Source organism: Ambystoma mexicanum, chromosome 9 (genome assembly GCF_040938575.1).
Source record: "Ambystoma mexicanum isolate Mex_15411 chromosome 9, UKY_AmexF1_1, whole genome shotgun sequence".
NCBI classification, from domain to species: Eukaryota; Metazoa; Chordata; class Amphibia; order Caudata; family Ambystomatidae; genus Ambystoma; species Ambystoma mexicanum.
In genome coordinates, this window is record NC_090931.1 from 429,951,476 (window position 1) to 429,972,183 (window position 20,708).

Consider the following 20,708-nt stretch of genomic DNA (forward strand, 5'->3'; position numbering starts at 1 on the left):
GATACTGTATCAGCATTAGCATGACTAGGCTGAGTCTGTGAACCTAGGGCTGCCCATTCTGGAACTCTGTTAATGATGAGGCCTCAAAGCCTCCTCGTATTAATTTCATAACAGCCTTGAGATCCTTCCAAGTTAGTTTATCCTCATTCCTCCTGCTCTTAGTAGTGCCAGTGTGCAGAGTTATACTCTCACCCCAGACTGTCTGTTGCTGTATTGCTGTAGCAATTACATTTCTCTAGATTCTGTTTTCCCAACAGTCATAGGATCAACCATAAAGGAGACTGCCATTTCAAACCCTCTGTCATGTCTTGCATTCTATACACATCATCATGTGGAAGCCCATATGGATGAGCAGGAGTGGATGCAGAGCGAGCTGGTATGAGGCCGAGAGAACGGGGTGTTGATATAGAGATGAATACCCACCTACTACGTGCCCTTTGCTTTATTTGTTAGGTGTCTAGATATAACTAGCTAATAATATGCCGGTGAGTCAGGCTATACCAATGTTAGATATTTGTTATTCAGCTTACTATATCACAAAATTATTTAGTATAAACAATAAATAGATTTGCAAAGGCGCTGACCCCTCGTAGTCGTATTCAACAAATCAACCAAACAGTTCCTCTCTCAATAAATGTTGGGTGATGACTTTTCACCCCTGGATCTCCCTCAGTCGGGCTCGGATTCTAAATGACAAGCGGGGCAGTTCACTTCTACTTGTCTTGCAATGCTTCTTGCCTCACAAATCCTAATGTCATTTTAAACAACTCTACAGGTTTCACCCCTGTTTGTCGGCCTCCCTCTTCCGTGTTCACTCTGGCCACCTTTTTCACAACAGTTCACTGTAGGTATTCCTCAATAGGGTTCACTTCTGTCAGCACACTGTTCACAGGGACCTCAGGCTTTGCCCCTTTCCATTAGCCTCCCTCTGCCAGTTTCACTTTCGCCAACTTTTAATGACAGTTTGCTGCGGGACTTTAGACTTTGTCCCTTCTTGTTAGCATCCCTCGGCCGGGTTCCTTCTTGCAAACATTTCCCACACAGTTCATATACTGATTTCACCATGCAAGATTAATTTCCCTTAGCTTCACAATCGTCTGTCGTTCAAAGGCTTTCGACTATACGGAGCATTTTACATGACCTGTATGACCACTTTGACCCCTCTTTTCGCCTTTCTCCCAAGGCCTTCTGGTATCTGTAGTTTAACAACAGGGTAATCACCTCGAGCACGCTGCCACATGATGCCTGATTCCGGTAGGCTGGTTTTCCCCAATTTCTTATATCAACAGTTCTTTGTTTTTAAAGTTCAATGAGCTTCTTGCTATATTTGTTGAGCACAGTTTGGTTTCTATATCGTCTCTCCCATCGACTCAATGATTGTGATCAACTGCTTGCTTTCTTGTCTGTAAAGTCAAGGCTGGTACCATTTGGCCATGCATCTCTGCCCGGGTTAGCTGTCAGCGGAGGAGGCGCCCAGGTACCGTTGACATCTGATGCAACACTTGTAGGCTATTACTTGTGGTTTTACAATTCCTTTTCTTGAGGCTTCATGGGTCTCTGTCGATAAGGGCAAGGTCACGTCTCCCCTTGGTATCCTCTCGACTCTCGCCGTCTTTCGCCTCCTCTTGAACTATCAGGCTGAATTAGCTGTCACGTCGTGCGGTCTGCCTCGCTCTTTGTGTGCTCTCTTGCTCCACCTTTTATCCCTGTGAGGAAGGGAAAGGGCCGTCAGGTGTGTGTGATTGCAATCAATCACCTGGCTTTGCCTGACCCTCATAATGCAACATGTCAGGTAAACGGCTCTGGTGTTAGTCTGTTTTGTCTTTCGTGTTGTGCATAAGTGTTTGTGTCAGAAAGGCAGGAAGGGGCGGGGCAGTGTTTTGGAATATCCTACATGAAAAGATGGGGAAAAGGTGTTTAAAGAAGGGGATATTGCGTCTCACCCGTCGGTGTCCCACTCCCCAAGGACCCCCCATCCAGGTGATCCTGCCGCAATTGTCCACCCCCAGGAACTGGATCCAAAAGCAATGGCCTTGTCCTGGGCACCTGGATGACAGTTCCCGGGGGACTAGCTAGCGAGACACCTTCAGGTTTCTCACATGCCCTTCCCCTATGCAGGCTGGATATATATGTTCTTTGTCCAGGTTTCCATTTGTTCTGACCTGAAAGATAACTGGGATGGGAGATATCCACAGACTCTTGCATATGCCATTGTTTGGTGTTAGTTGATTTGTATAGCAGTCTAGAGGTTTTATTGGTCTCTCTACAGAAGCCTATAAACTGGGTTTCAAGGGTTGTTGTTAGTTTCATAAATTTTGCATTCTCCCAGTCCCATTTTGGAGAACATTGGGAGTAATAGTCTGTTTGCCAGCTGCTTTGGGATACAAAGTCTCCAAATGGAGGCAGACTTTCCTGTAAGAGATTTGAGAAGGTAGGGAAGTCTCGTCCCAGGATAACTTCTTCGGGGAGCCCAGGGAATCATGGCTAATAATATTTTAGAAGATTCAGCCCGGATATTAATATATACAGATATTTTGGGTTATATCTTGTTATCGCCATGTACACTGGTGACTCTAATTAGGGCAGTATTTTCTAAGTCCTTGGCTGAAACTAAATCGGCTTGGATAGCAGTTTGCTTACTACCCGAGTCGATTAAAGCCTTTACCGGTCTTCTGTTCATCCAAGCCTTCTCGTATATAAACTCTCTAGAGGTCTGGCATAAACAGATACTAAAGGTTTCTAATTCCTCCTCGAGTTCATCCCATTCCTCTCCCTTTAGTCAACCTATTTCCATAGTTTCATCCCTTAAGTTCTTTGGGCAATATCGAGCCACATGTCCTGTTTCTCTACAGGAAAAACAGATAGGAGGAGATGGTCTACTCCATTGTACTTCCTCCTTTTTACTTTCCTCTTTGGCTTTGGGGTCAATTCTTTTAATGTCTATTCTTTCTTGTGGCTGCCCTTCTTTATTGCTGTATGATCCCTCGGGTCTCTCTTTGCCCTGAGGTAAAGGTCGATGGATCGGTCTATGGTCCTTCCGTTCCTCCAAACGATGGGTCGAATGGAAGTGTTTCGCTACGTCTGAGTGATTTTGCACAGTTTACATGGCCATGGCCAGGGTAGGCTGATTTAACTGTAGCACCACTTTTTGTAGAAAAGGGGATAAGGAATTTATAAATTGCTCCAGGGTGATTATTTCTGTTACCTTGTCTAGAGATTTACTATTGATCCATAGGGCTACAGTATGTTTAAACAGTTCCCCCATTTCTAAGGGTGTTTCTCCTGGATTTAATTTTATAGACCTTAATTTCTGTCGATAAAAATTGCAGGTTTGCCCTACTCTTTTCAACAGCCCCTCTTTGATGGATAGAAAGGTGGCCCCTTGTACCAGATTCAGTAGTTGATATGAGGTTTTTAGTTCACCTTTCAACAGAGGGCTCACATAATATCTTTTAAGGTTCTCTGCCCATCCCAATTGCACCACTAGACGTTCGAAGTTTAGAAAAACATTTCCTAAATCTTTGCCAGCCAAATACGGTTGAAGCACCACCTGTGGCAGCATGGGTCTTGCTTGTAACTCAATTAGTTAAGCCAAATTTTCTTGGACCCTAACCTCTGCTTGCATCTGATTGACCGCTAACAGGGCAATGACGTTGGCTAGATCCACCATTTCTTCTGGGGGTGTAAGGGTCCTTTCTGTGGATGGTTCGGAATCTGAATGAAAGCAATTTTTTGACTTTGATAAGTTAATCTCCAACCCTAATGGCCCCGCTATGGATGGTGATGATGTACCAAAACAAAAAGATTCACAGAGAGGAGGGTTTAGGGCGCTGTGTCTGACAAAAGAAAAAACGGGTCGAACCTTCGATACTATTCAGTCCCACTGCTGTATGTTGTAGTGTGGGAGAGGAAGGGTCTCCAGTAATACTTAGGTCTTAAAAAATAGATTTTGTTGACCAGTCGGGATATGCAATTGTGAGAACACCTCTTTGAGTGTGGATACACATTCAGAATCGAGAAGTTCAACAATCCGTGTTTCCCCTATTGGTGGTACCACGATTATCAGCATGGGCTTCAATTTTTATCAGTGGAATCATATCCCACCTCTCACACCATATGTAAGGAGCTCATGGTGGCAACAGTAAACACAGACACAAGTGATCACAGTTCAAGGGTGTTTAATAAACTGTAAATTCAGGGTAGAAAAACGCCTAAACTAAACATAAATCTAAGTTGCGAGCAAGCATCACCATCAAATGAAAAATAAGACAGTCCTTGTGACATCTTGTCAAAATATAAATGTCTATACTAAAAAAAAACTATTGCCAATCCCTTACAGCTAAATAAAAAAAAGAGTGTGGGAGTGTGGGATAGAGTTTCAATAAAGAAAGAAGTGTTCTCAAATAAAAGGTCAGGCTGTGATTGCCAGGGGTCTCCCTTCCACATGTTTTAAGCACGGGAGAAGGATGAACTTTGGAGCAGAGCACACACTCGAGCTTTCCCAGCACAAGTCGACAGTCCTGCTCCAGGTATCAGGTTCTTCGATGGTTAAGTCTCTTTTAAAAACAGTCTCTTGCCTTTGAGGTCCTGATGTTATCAACAAACAAACATAAAGTTCAGTTCAACAAATACTTTGGGTGATGGCTTCACTCCTGGGTCCCCCTCTTTTGGGCATTGACCCCTCGCAGTCGTATTCAACAAATCAACCAAACAGTCCCTTTCTCAATAAACGTTGGGTGATGACTTTTCACCCCTTGATCTCCCTCGGTCGGGCTGGATCCTAAATGAGAAGCGGGACAGTTCACTTCTCCTTGTTTTGCAATGATTCTTGCTGCACAAATCTTAATGTCTTTTTAAACAAATCTACAGGGTTCACCCCTGCTTGTCGGCCTCCCTCTTCCGGGTTCACCTTTTTCACAACAGTTCACTGTAGGTATTCCTCGACAGGGTTCACTAATGTCAGCACACCGTTCACAGGGACCTCAGGCCTCCCCCCTTCTCATTAGCCTGCCTCTGTCGGGTTCACTCTCGCCAACTTTTAATGACAGTTCGATGCGGGTCTTTAGACTTTGTCCCTTCTTGTTAGCATCCCTCCGCCGGGTTCCGTCTTGCCAACTTTTACCACACAGTTCATATACTGATTTTACCATGCAGGATTAATTTCCCTTAGCTTCACAATCGTCTGTCGGTCAAAGACTTTCGACTGTACGGAGGATTTTACATGACCCCTGTATGACCACTTTGACCCCTCTTCTCGCCTTTCTGCCAAGGCCTTCTAGTATCTGTAGTTTAACAACAGGGTAATCACCTTGAGCGCGCACCCACGTAGTGCCTGATTCTGCTAGGCTGGTCTCCCCCAATTTCTTATATCATCAGTTATTTGTTTTTAAAGTTCAATTAGCCTCTTGCTATATTTGTTCAGTACAGTTCTTTTTCTTTATCGTCTCGCCCTTCGCCTGGCATTGCTCTGGGAAACCTTCCACACCACCGTTTTTTAGCACGTCTGCGCCATAGCAAAAGGGGTCCAGCCATATGCAAATCTGTCAGGTACTGCCACCAATGGTAGCAGCCCCACCCGAACCGCCAGGCCAGGTCATCTGTTCACAGAAACAATTTGTGTATGGCTGGACTCCTTTTGTAATGGTGCAGACGGGCTAAAAAACGGTGGTGTGGAAGGTGGGCCAGAGCAATGCCAGTGGTTCAGATTCATTCAAAACCTTCCACCCATCACTTTTGTGGTCACAGTTTGTCTCACTATGTGAGAGAGGGTATGCCCAGACGTGGGTCCCTTGCTCGCTGCGCTATTGGGAACAAAGCTGCACCTCACTGAGGAGGCCCAACAAGGCCGAAACATGTCTGGGGTTGCTTGTGTTTCTGTGCAGAGGGGACCTGGCCTAGCAGCTTGGGCTGGGCTGCTACCATTGCTGGCAGTACCTGACTGATTTGCGTATGGCTAGACCCCTTTTGCAATGGCGCACACATGCTAAAAAACAGTGGTGTGGAAGGTTGCCCAGAGCAATGCCAGTGGTTCAGATTCATTCAAAACCTTCCACCCATCACTTTTGTTGTCGCGGAATGAAATGGGCCATTTTAGAGAATAGGTCAACAACCACTAGGATAGTGTTGAACCCTTGACAGAGAGGCAGATATGTGATGAAATCGAGGGAGAGTGTGTGCCAAGGTGCAGGTGGAATTTCCAGGGGTTGAAGAAGGCCCGCAGGTCTTTGTTTCTGGGATTTATTCTGTGCACAAATGCCACATGACAGGATAAACTGTGTAATGTCATTTCGCCAGGTCGGCCACCAATCATTTCTTTTCACCTTAGCTAGGGTCTTGGCAATTCCTGTATGTCCTTCTATCAGGGGGTCGCGATTACCAGAAATTACTTGTTCTTGTAGTGCTGTATTCGGTAGATATAAACGCCCTCTGAAATACGGGAGTCGATTCTTTGCTGTGTAATGTTCACCTTCAGTGGTCCAGTCTTGTAGATCCTTGGTCTTCATTAGGAGCCGAATTTCCTTTTGGAGTTCGTCCAGAGATAACGTTGATGTAAGTCCTAGTAGTTTGTCACCTGGAATAATGGCCACCGGGTCTGGGGTTGAATATGCGTTCTCATCAATACCCATGCGGGATAGGGCGTCAGCTTTTCCGTTCTGGACTCCAGGTCGGTACGTGATTATGGAATCATATTCTGCAAAGAATAAAGCCCATCGGAGTTGACGGGATGATTGAGCCTTTGCCGTCTTGAGATATTGTAGGTTGCGATGGTCAGTGAGTACTGTGATGGTATGTCTGGCGCCTAGGAGGTAATGCCGCCAAGCCTTAAAGGCTGCCTTGATCGCTAGGAGTTCCTTGTCTGTTATTGCATAGTTAAGTTCCGGTGTAGTGAATTTTCGCGACCAAAAGGCCACAGGATGTAACTGGCCTGTTTAGGGATTCCTTTGGGAAAGAACAGGCCCCATTGCCATGCTGGAGGCATCTGTTTCCACTACATATGGGAGATCTGGGCGGGGTTGTCGTAGCACCGGGGCTGAGGTAAATCTTTTCTTGAGTTCCTGGAAGGCTTTTTCTGCCTCTTCTGTCCATTGGAACAGTTTGTTGTTTTTTTAATAATAAAGAAGTGATCGGGTGCACAATCTGGGAGAAACCCGGGATGAATCAGTGATAAAAGTTTGCAAAGCCGAGCATACTTTGGACACTTTTGACTGAAGACGGTGATGGCCAGCTAAGCATGGCGTCTATTTTGTACATATCAATCCGGACGCCTCTGGGAGTGAGGACAAAACCAAGAAACTCGACTTCAGTGACATGGAAGGAGCATTTTTCAAGTTTGGCGTATAGCTGATGCTGTCAGAGTTTTGCAAGGATGGAGCGAACTTGCCTGTTATGGTCCTGTTTAGAAGAGGAGTACACCAAGATGTCGTCGATGTAAACTAGGGCACATACGTCGATCAATTCCCGCAGTACATTGTTCATGAAGTACTGGAACGCGGCGGGAGCGTTGCAAAGCCCAAAGGGCATCACCTGATATTCGTACAGCCCATAGTTAGTACGAAAGGCGGTCTTCCATTCGTCTCCTTTTTTTACACGCACGAGATGGTATGCCCCCCTGAAGTCCAATTTGGTGTAAATTTGGGCATCCTTGACTTGTTCCAGCAGTTCTGGGATAAGGAGTAGAGGATAACGGTTTTTAACTGTTACCTGGTTTAGTGCGCGGTAGTCGATGCATGTTCTCAAGTCCCCCTCCTTCTTGGGTACGAAGAATAGGGGCGAGGCTGCCGGGGATTTGGACGGGCGGATAAAACCGTTTGCCAGGTATTGGTCCAGATATGATTTCAAGTGGAGATTTTCAGGTTTGGTGAGTGGGATTTGTGCACCAGGTACAAGCTCGATCTGACAGTCAAATGGCCTGTGAGGGGGTAAGGTATTAGCCTGTTGCTTTTGGAAAACGTCTTTGAAATCGTGGTATTCGCCTGGTAGTGTACTTGTTACACCTAGTACCAACGGCTCTTTATCTTGGGCAGGTGTCTCTAGGTCAGAGGATGGCATTTCCACTTGGTAGCACGCATGAGCACACTCATTGGAAAAGGCTTATTTTTTGGTTTGCCAGTCGATGTTAGGATTGTGAGCCACCAACCACGGCATCCCTAGAATCACCCAGAACTGAGAGGCCTTGATAAGGTCAAAGGAAATGGCTTCCCTATGTCTATCTTGGCACCGAAGGGTAAATTCTGCTGTGCGTTGAGTTACAGAACCAGAAGCTATCTCCGTGCCGGCGACAGTGGTGACCTTCTCAGTTGTCATTTTCTGACAGGGGGGAAGCCCCATCCTTGTTGCCAGGCCTTGGTCTATGTAGTTACCAAAGGCTCCGCTGTCTATGTATGCCTCCACAGCATGCATCCGAGACGGTTGTTGGTGACTGATCAAAATCACAGGCAGGGCAAGTTGTGAGGTCTGTGGCTCTTTTCCTTTGCTCGACAAACAGACTTCTATGCTTGCCGGGCCTAGACGTTTTCCGACTCTTGTTCTCCTCCTTCTTTCTCTGTAGCTCCAATTGTTCTCCTAGGGGGTTTTACGGGACATTCTCTGAGGAAGTTACCTGATTTCCTGCAGTACAGGCCTAATTGCTGTTGTCTCCTTTTGTTTCTTTCAGCCTTGGTTAATGGGCGCCGTTCCCCCCCAATTTGCATGAGTTCCGAATTGTTTTCTGATGAACGCGGAATGTTCTCCTTTGAGCGTACAGTCCGGTTCTCCGTTCTGGCTCGATCTGTTCTTCGATCTTGCAGCCTGTGGTCTAGCTGTACCACTTAGTTGATGAACTCTGCACAGTCCGTTGGCGGGTTTAACACCTGAGCTATTCCCCCCCGTAATCCTCGATGGAATAACGTTGTTCGTTTCTCCTCAGGCCACACAGTTTCAACGACAAGTCTGTTAAAAGTTGTGATATATGTTAACAAATCTTGGCTGCCTTGGCGGACGACAGAAGTTCGTTATCCAAAGCTTGGCCCTGGGTAAATTTCTCCATCTCCTGTTGAAACCCCCTGAAATCCCAAAGGAGTGGGTCATCCAGGCTTATTAACGATATAGACCAATCCGCGACACTGCCACTCGAATTGACAGAACGATGCAACCCGTGACTGATCGTTAGGAAAGGCTCCGGGTCTACAAAGAAAATGGAAGCGGCACTGGTTCATGAATACTGCATATTTTCTTTGGTCCCCCGTAAAACGTTCCGGTGACGCCAAAGGAACTGCCCCACGGAGGACCACCTGCACTGGATTGGCGGATGTGGCTGGAACCGACGGAATACTTCCTGGCAACGGAGCAGCGCAGCCTGTGTTTGGAGCAATTGTCTTGCTAATTCATCGGTGCGGTCCTTGGTGACAACTCCCTCCTATGGGCGTTGGTTTTTTGCCGGGCAGAGTGCCCTTCGGCCCGTAATTCCCAGAGTAACTGGGCTAGTTGGTCAGTCTCTGATGTTTCCATGACGCCCAGGTGGAGGTTTTTAAATGAAGCTTTGTGTTATGTTACGCTCACCTGGTATCCACGGGGGCGCCACACGATACTGGATGGAGGTCTAAGCGCTATCCCGGACACCTTTCTGCTTGGTTATGTGCCAGATGTTGGGTAGCGCCTTAGGTTTTTGTGCATTGAACTCTACGTCCTGCGTCTCTGTGCAGGGGCGCGTGGTTGGTGGAGGCATTCCGTGGACCTAGTTGCTTCACTGGTCCGTGTGCCCTTATGTTTGGTCCAGACCGGCTGTGACTCTGACTCTGCTTGCTCTCTTCCAGGTGAGTTATAATGTCTTTTCCGTATTTATTGTGTCTCTTTCTTTCCCTCTGTTTTCTCTGTCTTCTCGGCGTCTTGCTCCACTACGCTGTTCCATAACAATGGGCCTCATTACGAGTCCGGCGTTAACCGAGGCGGTAAAACCGCCTGGTTAACGCCGGACTCGTATTACCATTCCGCCTCCGTGACTCCCGGAATTACCGGGGCATCACAACCCCGGTTTTCCGGGAATCACGGAGGCGGAATGGTGTAAATCCCCATTCCCATTGAGTCCTATGGGACTCAATGGGAATCGGGATCATGGAAACACCGGCAGCATCTTGTAATGCTGCCGGTGTTTCCTCGTCCGCCTGCAGGCGGGCGGTGTTAAACCCGCCAGGTCAGACCTGGCGGGAACATCACCTCCCGCCTGCAGGGGTCGGGATCAGGCGGTCCGGAAACAACGGTGGCGGCGGGTTTACCGCCACCGTTATTTCCGGACCGCCACGATCGTAATGAGGCCCAATGTCTCTTTTTGTTTTCACAGTGATGGTTGCGATCTTGGGGTTGCCGCGCTGATGGCGAAGACCACAGTGAGTTATTGATGCACAGAGCGCTGCGCTGTTTATTGGTGTTAATTGCTAACCTGTGTTCTCTTCCCTTCTTTGTACAGGTTGCAGTGATGTTCCAGAGTGATGAGTGATCGAAGCGCTGCTTGCCCAGGTAAGTGCTTTGTTAATGCTGACCTTGTTCCTTCTCCCTTGCAGGTTGCCGTGAAACCCGGAGATGGGCGAGGTAAGAGAAGCGCAGGGTGCTGCCAGGACTCGCTGCTTGCCCAGGTAAGAATTGTTATTAATGCTGTCCTTGTTTCTTTACCTTTTCAGGTTGCGGCGAACTCCAGAGATGGGCGAGGTAAGCGAAGCGCAGGATGGATTCAAGACTGGTTACTTCACAGGTAAGTGTTCTTGCTCACAAATCTGTTCTTGTTCTTCCAGGTTATTAATGGAATCCAGATCTAGGGCTTCAGGATCGGGCCGCCAGAGAAGCAGATGAGCAGGAGCTGGACACGGTGAGCGTTACGCTGCAGAAGTGCAGAATAACTGGGTGCAGTTTAAATAGCCCAGGTAAAGTAGTTCCAGGCCAAGTAGTTCCAGGCCCAGCCACAGCCAAAACACTAGACCGCATCGCTTGGTTCTAAAGAACTGAGCTGTGCAATAGGCCTCCATGTTGGATTAAGGTCCAAAACTGGTATTGCTTTATTTCTGATAATGAGCCTGGACTGACTCCATGTATGTTTCTGATGGAGTTTTAAGGCCTTTGGGGCCAGTGTGAAGGGCTTTAGCCCCACTGCTGCCAGACGGCTGTTATACCTGAGGGGGTCAGGGGCATGGATCGTGACACAAACATAAAATACATCTACAAAGAACAGAAGGGCAGGGCCAGATCCGCCATCACCAGAAAAACCTATACAGAATCAAGAGTGAGCAATCCAACTAAACAGGAATGTTGTTAGTTTCTTTCTGAAGACAGGAGTTGAAATGTCCTTGCCAGCCAACCAGCCAACCAGTGTCCAACCTCTCTCCCTGGCTTTTCAACCAGTATCTGGCACTCCTTGCCCACCGCATCGCCGCTCTCTGCCCCTACTTCCAGTGCTATGCAGACGATACCCAGCTCATTTTCAGGCTACCCTCGGCCTCTTCCTCTCCTTCCCTCATCTCCGACTGTCTGTCTGCTATCCAGGAATGGTGTGCCGCCAATGACCTCTGCCTCAATGCCAGTAAGACTGAGATTCTACTCATCGGCACACCCACTACCTCCTTCCCTGCAGCTCTCTGGCCGGCCTCCCTTGGCCCCCTTCCTGCCCCTACCTGCAAGGCTAAAAACCTCGGGGTCATCTTCGACTCCACACTCTCCTTCTCTCCTCATATATCTGACGTCTCTAAGAAGTCACACTACCAGCTGCACCTCCTCAGAGGTATTCTTCCCTTCCTCTCCTTCCCCCAGAAGCTCACTGTCTCCCGAGCCCTGGTTCTCTCTAGGCTGGACTACTGTAACAGCCTCTATCTTAATCTGCCTGCCTCCACTCTCCGCCCTCTGCAACTTATCCAGAACAGAACTGCGAGACTTGTCCTTGGCCTCAAGCCCAGGGACCGTATCTCTCCAGGACTGAAATCCCTTCACTGGCTCCCAGTGGCTGCGAGGATTAAGTTCAAAACCCTCTGCATTGTCCACAAGGCCTTCTGGGGCCTGGGACCTAAATACCTTCAACTCTCTCTTCCTAAATAACTTCCTTCACGAGCCCTTCGCTCATCCGTCTCCAACTCCCTCATGGTCAGCCGCTTCTCGAAGCAACGAGCTGGGGGTAGATCTCTCTCCGCAGCAGGGGCCTCCCTCTGGAACAGCCTTCCTGCCTCCCTGAAACTTGAGGAGAACCATCTCTGGTTCCGGAAGCACCTCAAAACCTTCCTCTTCGCTTCTGCCTTCTCTCTCCCTCTCCCCTGCTAATCCTGCTTAACTCCCCACTGAATTCAGCACTAAACCTGCATCTGGGCCACTCTCAGCAACCTCGGTCCAGGGCCCAGCCACTCTCCACTTGCACTGCCTCCCTGGCTCCCCCTGCACTGTGGGACTGTCACTGTATCCCTACCGCCCCCTTCCCAGCACTTGCTCTGCACTTACCTCGCACTTGCCACCAGCTGGCCCTTTTTATTTATTATTTATTATTTTTTTACGCTACTTACCTTGTACTGCACTTCCCCCCCACCTCCTCCCCCTGCACTTCCTCCCTTTCCCCTTACCTCTGCACTTGCGCGATCTGAATGACACCTGGCCTAGTAGGATCGTTTGTCTGTCTTCCCCTTGTTTCCCTCCCTCCCTGCCTCGTCGCGCCTTGAAACACTTGTGTATAGGCGCGTTACAAATACCTTATCATATCATATCATATCATATGGTTCAGAGGAATTGTGGGGCTGCAGCAAAAAAAGCTCCTTTCTTTACCTGCAACCCTCTACAGGCTAGAGTTTTTAATTGGAAGGTGTTATTCGATCTTAGATCATGCACGTTGGATTTTAATTCCAACGCTTCCTTCAAATAGACTGGAGCTGAGCTTTTCAAACATTTGTGAGTAATTAGCATAAGTCGGAAGATAATTCTGTCTTTTATAGGAAGCCAGTGTAGAGTTCTTCTGGCCTCAGAAATATGGTATTTCCTATTAAGATCCATAATAACTCCAACAGCATTGTTTTGCAAAACTTGAAGCAGATTAACTCAGCTTTAGGGAGTCCAACTAATAGGCTACTACAAAAACACTGGAGCCGTTTATGGTCCTAACAAGTATCTCTTGGTTCTCTTTAGAGATAAATGTGCGTGTGTGCATGCGTCATTAATTTGATGTAATATGAGGCTGAAGAGACCAAGCTGCTGACTTGTGCCTTCATGTTAAGGTTATGGTCAAAGTAGACCCCAAGTGTCTTAACTTTATTTTTTGTTTTAATCACACAGTCATCAATTTGGATCTGGGAGTATTCCAGTCCTGTTTTACGAGTTTTCCCTTCTGTGCCCACTAGCATCAACTCAGTTTTACTGGTATTAAGCGCGAGACCATTATTGCACATCCAACTTTGAATCAGACCATATATCCTATTGATATTAGTCTCATCCTCCATAAAATTGCCAGAGAGGGGGACCACACATTGTGTGTCGTTGATGTAATTTGTGAATTCAATTTTATTTTTTTCCATAAAATCCAGAAAGGAACAGTGAAGATGTTATAAAATATCGGGGACACACAGGCCCCTTGTGGTACTCCTTGCATAAGCTCAACAGGTATTGCATCCGCCAAAGCACTGCTTACCCTACATTGACGCTCGCTAAAGAAAGATTGGACGCAACGAGCTGCTGGCATTGAGAACCTTGCCTCCTCCTCCAACCTGGTGACTAGTAATGCATGATCCACCAGGTCGAAGGTTGCGGACAGCAACATAAGCATAACCATCTGTCCGTTATCCATTTATCAGAGCAGCCTAGACTTAAGATCCAGCAGTGCTGTCTTTGTCCCATGGCTCTCTCTGAACCCTGACTGTCATTTATTCAACATTTTATTGGATCTAAGGTGAGTCATGACTTGCGTATAAGCGACTCGATCTAACATTTTGAGAAAGAAATGGGGAATTAGATATGGGTCGGTAATTCGACAGATTCATGGGGCAGAGGCCAGTTTTTTTCAGCAGAGGGCTGATCCAGGTACTCTTAATAGCATTGGGGACATGGCCTTCACTGAACGATGCATTTAAAAATGTACATAATGTGGTGATTAATATAGAAGAACAGGCCTTAACAGCCACTTCAGGACAAACACCCCCTTTACAGTTAGTTGGTTTACATTTTTTTTTATTATCAGTTTCAGTTCAGGTTCACTCACAGGTTTGCATGTAAATTGTTCTTCTACTTTCCAAATTCTTTGGGTAGTATTCATAGTTTCAGCATCTTTAGGCATATTAGCTTTCTTAGAGAGTTCAATCTTATGCTGAATGGTATTTAATTTAATACACATGGCATCTTGTATCCAAGTAAACCGTTAAGTGTCTTTGATTACTACATCAGTATTGTCATTTCTTGGGTGTTCCAACTCCTTCAGTTTTTTAAATAATTCCCTGGGTTGGGAGTATGCTTTAGTAATTCGGTCATCTAGGCATGATTTTTTAGCAAGGATGACAGCTGTCTTAAATCTTTTAGCTGCCGTTCTATATACTTCTTTGTCACATTTCATAAGAGAGATTTTCCACTTATAAAGTGTTTTAATTTTGATACTCTTAAGTGCTTGCAAGTCTGGGGTGAACCATAGATTGGTCCCCCTCTGGATGACTTACTCTGTTTGCCAGGGGGCTAGCACATTTACAGCCTTCTGTAAAGTGCACTGATATACATCTTCAATTTCATCCACAGAGGGCAAATCATTCAGATCCTGATGCAAAGGTGTGAGCCATGGGCTAAGAGCCTCCAGGGTGAGATTCTTAATATTTCTACAGCACACCATTGCTTTGGTGTCTTTCTTATTCACAACCTTCTTCTCACAAACAACCACAAAATGTATTAAAAAAGTGATCAGACCGTGGCCATGGGTATATATTCTGGTTTGCTAAGATTACATTATAGCCCGCTATCCAGTCCAACTTGTTACATTTATCATGTTTGGAAGTCCTCACAAATTGTTCGAACCCTAGGTCTACGAGAGCCTCATCCAGAAACCTAGCACGTATATCATTCTCATCAAACAGCCAATAGTTAAAATCCCCTAGTAGTAAAACTGTGGTATTAGGTTTTAAAAAAGAGAGAAGTTACATATTTGATTACTAAAATCATGCACGAGGGAGGCAGGTCTATACACGAGAATCACATTAAACATACTCTCTGCATCTGTCTTTACTTTGATATGAAGGATATTACATCCACCCAGGTTAATGGAGTCAACTCTCCATATATCTAAAGTGTTTTTATAAATAAAAGCAACTACCCCTCCTTTCCCCTCTAATCTGTCCTGAAATAGGATTTTATAACCCTGAGGTATAGCCAATGCAAGTGACGAACCGGCTGCAGCATGACTCCAGGTCTCAGTGAGAGCACATAGGTCTGCCGTGAGAGGCTATGTATGTTGCAACATCCAAAGCATGTTTAAGGAGGGATCTTGTGTTAAGCAAGAAACATTTTAAGCCAGAGATAGCTTTGCTCACAGGTTTGAATGACTCACTGGGAGCAGTTGTGAGCTGGGTTAGCCCCCCCTCTTTCACTTTTCCCTGACCATTGTGCACCGTATTTTTAGTGCAGGTGTCATTGTCACTAACGTGACCCCTCTATATGTCGTGAGATCTTAACGTTCTCTAATATTTCTTGAGATATCGGAAACTGGATATTAGATAACTTTCTCAACCTTTGGTCAGACGCTCTGATCCCAGCTTCGGACATATCATCTCTATCTATGTGGGACTCTATCAATCTCTCTTTGTCAGGAAAGATGTCACGTTCTCTGACAAAGTCAAGAACGGACCTGTGCTGCCTTTTTTTTCGAATTGCATACTTCTTAACATGGATTGAGCTTTAGCTTTTTCAATCAGGGAGGAAACAGTGTCAAACTCATATTTACTTACTTGGAAAAAGGTCAAAAAGCACTGAACACACTGGAGCACAATGGACCGCCACAGACCGGCTTGCCTCATTCGCGCCTGAGATGTAAATATATATGCCGCAGAACTACGATCCTGCTGTGATATGTAGTTCTAGTGGCAGACGGCGCGTGTGCAGAGCAGAAATGCTCTGATTCAAATCGCACACCGGGCTATCAAAGAGGGAAGCAGATGAAGGAAGAGATACTGGGCCTCATTACGACTCAGGCGGTAAGGGGTTTACGGCGGCGTAAACAGCGCCGACCTTTACCGCCTGATTCCGAGGTCCCTTAGCGCCATGGAGGTTTTAACACCTGCTTTTAGCAGGTGTTAAAATCCATGGCGCTAAGGGACCTTGATGTTAATTACGCCACCGTAATTTACGGTGGCGTAATTAACACCTTCCCCACTCCCATTATGCCCTATGGGGCAAAAATGGGAATGGGGAAGGGTAAATGGGGATTGGGGACTTACCGCCCCGCCAACCTCGGAATGGGGCGGTAAGTCCGCCAACCACCATGGCGTAAACGTAGTTTACGCCACGGTGGTAAAGTTACGACCCAGGCGGTAACTTACCGCCTGGGTCGTAATGAGGCCCACTGTAATTTAAAGTGACCAGTGCTAACTCAAGTACAAGATAATGATTTTAAAAAGCAACAAATACAATTTAAAATGCGAGGCTGTTAAAAAAGCAATAAAATAAAAATAGCCTACGTGGTAAGATGGAGAAAAGGTGTTTAAACAAGGGGGATACCATGTCTCACCCGTCGGTGTCCCACTCTCACTCCCCAAGGACCCCCATCCAGGTGATCCTCTCGCACTGGTCCACCCACAGGAACTGGATCCAAAAGAGATGGCCGTTTCCTGGCCATCTGGATGACAGATCCCGGGGGACTAGCTAGGGAGACACCTTCAAGTTTCTCACAGTCACGTATGTCAGTATATTTACGACAATCAGCATGGGCGTACCGGCACATGCTATCACTTCCACTAGTTCGACTGGTATCTAAGAATGAGGGACACAATTTAGTCTTGATTGTAGGTGCTTTCGTAAACACAAATTTGGGTTTATTGGCTAAAAAAGGACGTAAGTCTGAGTCCATAAGTAGAATATTCCAATGCCTTTGCACTATTTTGCGAAGTACATGTGCGTCCTTGCAGTATTTGGTAATAATGTTGATGTTCCTATGGGCTCTGTCCGTTTTACAAGTGGGAGTCAACATGGGTTTTCTGTTTCTACAAGTGGGCGTCAACAAGGTGTTTCTGTCTTGTTCTCTGATTTTATGGTGTGATTTGTTAATGACGCTTGGAACCTTTTGGTCAAAAGATGACATTCTATTTGACTTGATCTCAGGCGCTCAGCGCTGGCAATTCTGCGACGAGGAACTGGTCTTCGCCGGTCTCGCCGCTTACAGTATTTATTACCCTAATTACGCTCCTGCTTCATTTCTGCTTCCTGGTTGGGCTGCTGCTGCGGCAACCAGAGGAACCTGCCTTTTGCTAATGCTAGTTTGCCAGTAGAAGTAATTGTTAACATCAGGTCATTGTTAGTGTCTGGCTCTATATTTGCATTGTGATCTGTGTCATTACTTGATTGCTTTGTATGCACGTTGCCTGAGTTTCCCATTACAACGTTGCTTGATTGTGTGGATTTACAGAGAGATAAAGTACTCTCACGTGTGTGCGCTTGTCTGGAAACCACAATTACCAGACTCCTTTGCTATTTAACTTGATCTCAGGTGCTTCAGCGCCAGAGCTTCTGGGACGAGGACCCAGTCCTCACCGCACATCGTCACCAGCCTGAATCTTGCCGGACGTATCGGTCATCTCAGTGAGCCAGCCTGCAGTTGAGTGTGTGCCCTGGAAATGGTAAGGTAGGCTGTTTGCCTCCCTTGGACTGTGTTGCCTGTGTGCTTTAATTGACTCAGTCTGTGACCTTTCAGCAGTATGTGCCCTATAGTTCCTCCGGTTTGTCCTGATGGACCATGCCCACCTAGAACACAGAGACTATTGGTATACAAAACAGTATCGAGACCCACGCTCAGTGGAAGAAAATCAATGCACCTCTTTGTAAACCCTTAGCCTCCTTAATACCAGGTCGCTCCTCAAACATGGAGTTGAGGTAGCTGACCACTTGTTAGAAAGAGGACAGAAACTTGGCTTAATTCTTCTACCCCCAGCGGTGCTACTCTATCCTCTCCCTCCAACTACATTTCAATCACTGGGCCAATGATACTCTGGATAAGAGTGAGTCTGTCCTTTTAGACTCCTTATCCTTCCTAGGGCTTAGACAGTGGATGGATTTGCCTACTCACCTAGGAGGGTACGCTTTGGATTGGTTGGTTTCCCAGAATCTTTCTGTCTCCCACCTGCAAGTACTACCCTGTGCATGGTCTGACCACTTTTTGATTCTGGCCACACTCAACCTGCCTAAGTCCATAGCTAAAGTGAACGCTCTACCTCGAAGCACTAAGCTAGTTCAACATTTTTAAAATGTTACATCACAGTCTCCTGACCAATGTATCATCTAATCTAAAACCATTGTCTAGCTTCTCTCAGTCGACCCCTCTAGTGGAGCACCTTACCTCCTCTTTAAAACAAGCCATTTCAAACTTGGCTCCTATGAAGCGTAAAATGATCAAGCCTGAGGTGCACCACAACACCTGGTTCTCCGACGATGTCATTTCTGCTAGACAAATGAAAAGAGCCTGTTGTAAAAGAATATGGTGTAAAAACCCCAACCCCTCCTCTCTGCTACAGTACAAACTAGCAGCGAAGAAATTTAAGACTGCTATCATTTCTTCCAAGTCATCCTACTACAATAACCAAATTAATAATGCTTGTTCGAATGTTAGTGAGCTCTCTAAGGTATTGACAGATTTTCAGGATCCACCCCCTACTAATAAGGTTGTCACTATGGATGCTGCCTGGTGTCAGACAAACCATGATGGCTTCTTGGCCAAAATTTCCTCTCACAGGGAAACTATTAATATCCTTTTGACCAGGCAGAAATCCAGTAGTCAATCGATTGGCCCACATGCCCCCCCCCCAACATGAACAAAATACTTTGCTTCAATTTCACACATTATACTGAAGAAGAGATTGCCAAAGTCATTCAGGACCTTAAACCTACCACCTGCCCAGCAGATTGCTGTCCTGTCGATATTTTTAAGGACTCCCTTGAGGTCTTAGCACCTTGGATCACTAGGCTTATTAATCTCTCTTTTCACAAGGGCATGGTCCCCTCCTCTCTTAAGGAGGCCTGGATCACGCCGTTGTTGAAGAAGCCCAATCTTGACCCACAGGTTCCTGACAATTACCGGCCCATTACGAATGTTCCTCAAGATCATGGATAAATTGGCATATCTCCAATTGCAAAAACACATTGAAGACCACAAGATACTTGGCACTCACCAATCAGGCTTCAGAGCTAGCACGGGACGAAACCGCCATGCTGGACCTTAAATCCACCTTGGCCGGCCTGCTGGATAATGTTCATCCTGCCCTGCTGATGCTTATGGACCTCTCGTGGGCTTCGATTTGGTGTACCACTCTCTTTTGGTGACATGCCTGGGGGAGGTTGCTCATTGTTCCAATCTCGCCTACCAGTGGATCTCATCATTTCTTGGTCCCCGTATTGTCCGAGTGGCTGTTGGTGAGGAAAGGTCCAACCCCATTTTTCAAACTTGTGGGGTTCCGTAGGGCTCATGCCTGCCCCCAACATTGTTCAATATCTATATTCGACCACTTCTTGATATGTTGGATGCATTTGGGGTCCTGTATACCAACTACACTGATGATACCCAAGTTGTCTTTCAGCTTAGTGGGAATTATGAGCAGGACTCGGCTACCATTAATACCATCTATAAAGCCATCCAGGCCTGGATGGCTGATAATTCACTTGCCATCAATAAAAAGACCAAGCTCTTGATTGTAGCCTTGAAAGCTTGTCTGGGCAAATTAGATTCTGCCTATGCCAACATCACTATTGCTGGTCACACTATTGCAGTTTTAAAAAGAGGGAAGACACTGGGACTCCTCCTTGATGATGAGCTGTCAATGCAGCCTCATGTCTCCTATATCCGCTTAACATGCAGACTTATTACTAAGCAAATTAATTATTTACGCCCCTTTCTCTCCACCGACAACTGTGCCTTGCTTGCCACTGCACTAGTGAACTCTAGACTTGACTATTGTAACAGTGTTCTAGCAGGAACCTTGCAGGCTAATATTGAAGCCATGCAAGTTGCACAGAACAACGCAGTACGAGCCAGCCAGGGACTGTCTAAATGTGCTCCTATCTCGGAGGACAGGAGGGCCCTTCATTGGCTGCCTGTTTGGCACAGGATTGCTCACACGATCCTGACCCTTTCTTTCAAATGTCGAATTAATGCCTGCCCGATGCATCTCATTGGCAGATTAAAGCCTAAAATAGGCGGAAGGAAGCTTTGATCCACCACTTGCCTGTCATGATGCCCGCTCCCGGGGAGCCGGTTCAAGCCCTGCGTCCCCGAAAGCGGACATCCAGTCCCCAAGGAAGGACCCAGCAACCCCATATAGGGGCCCTTTGGACAGTGTCCTAAAGACATCAGTCCTGGCGCCATAGGCGCCAGGCTCATTATGGGAGTGCTTGGGTGCACTCACCTGATGCAGACCATGCTGCAGGATCCTGGCCTCCTTGAGGCCTGAAAGGAACTACTTTACCCGTGGGACTAATTTACCATCCGGGCGTGGTCGGGGAAGGATACATACCTGATTGGAGGAAGGATACATACCTGGAAC

The 20,708-nt window shown here is 46.6% G+C and overlaps 1 protein-coding gene across 1 annotated transcript in view; it reads right to left on the minus strand.

Moving 5' to 3' along the window:
• LOC138488129 (complement factor B-like) overlaps window positions 1–20,708 on the minus strand; it is a 1,604,240-nt gene that overhangs the window by 1,183,517 nt on the left and 400,015 nt on the right. The window lies entirely within an intron of this gene.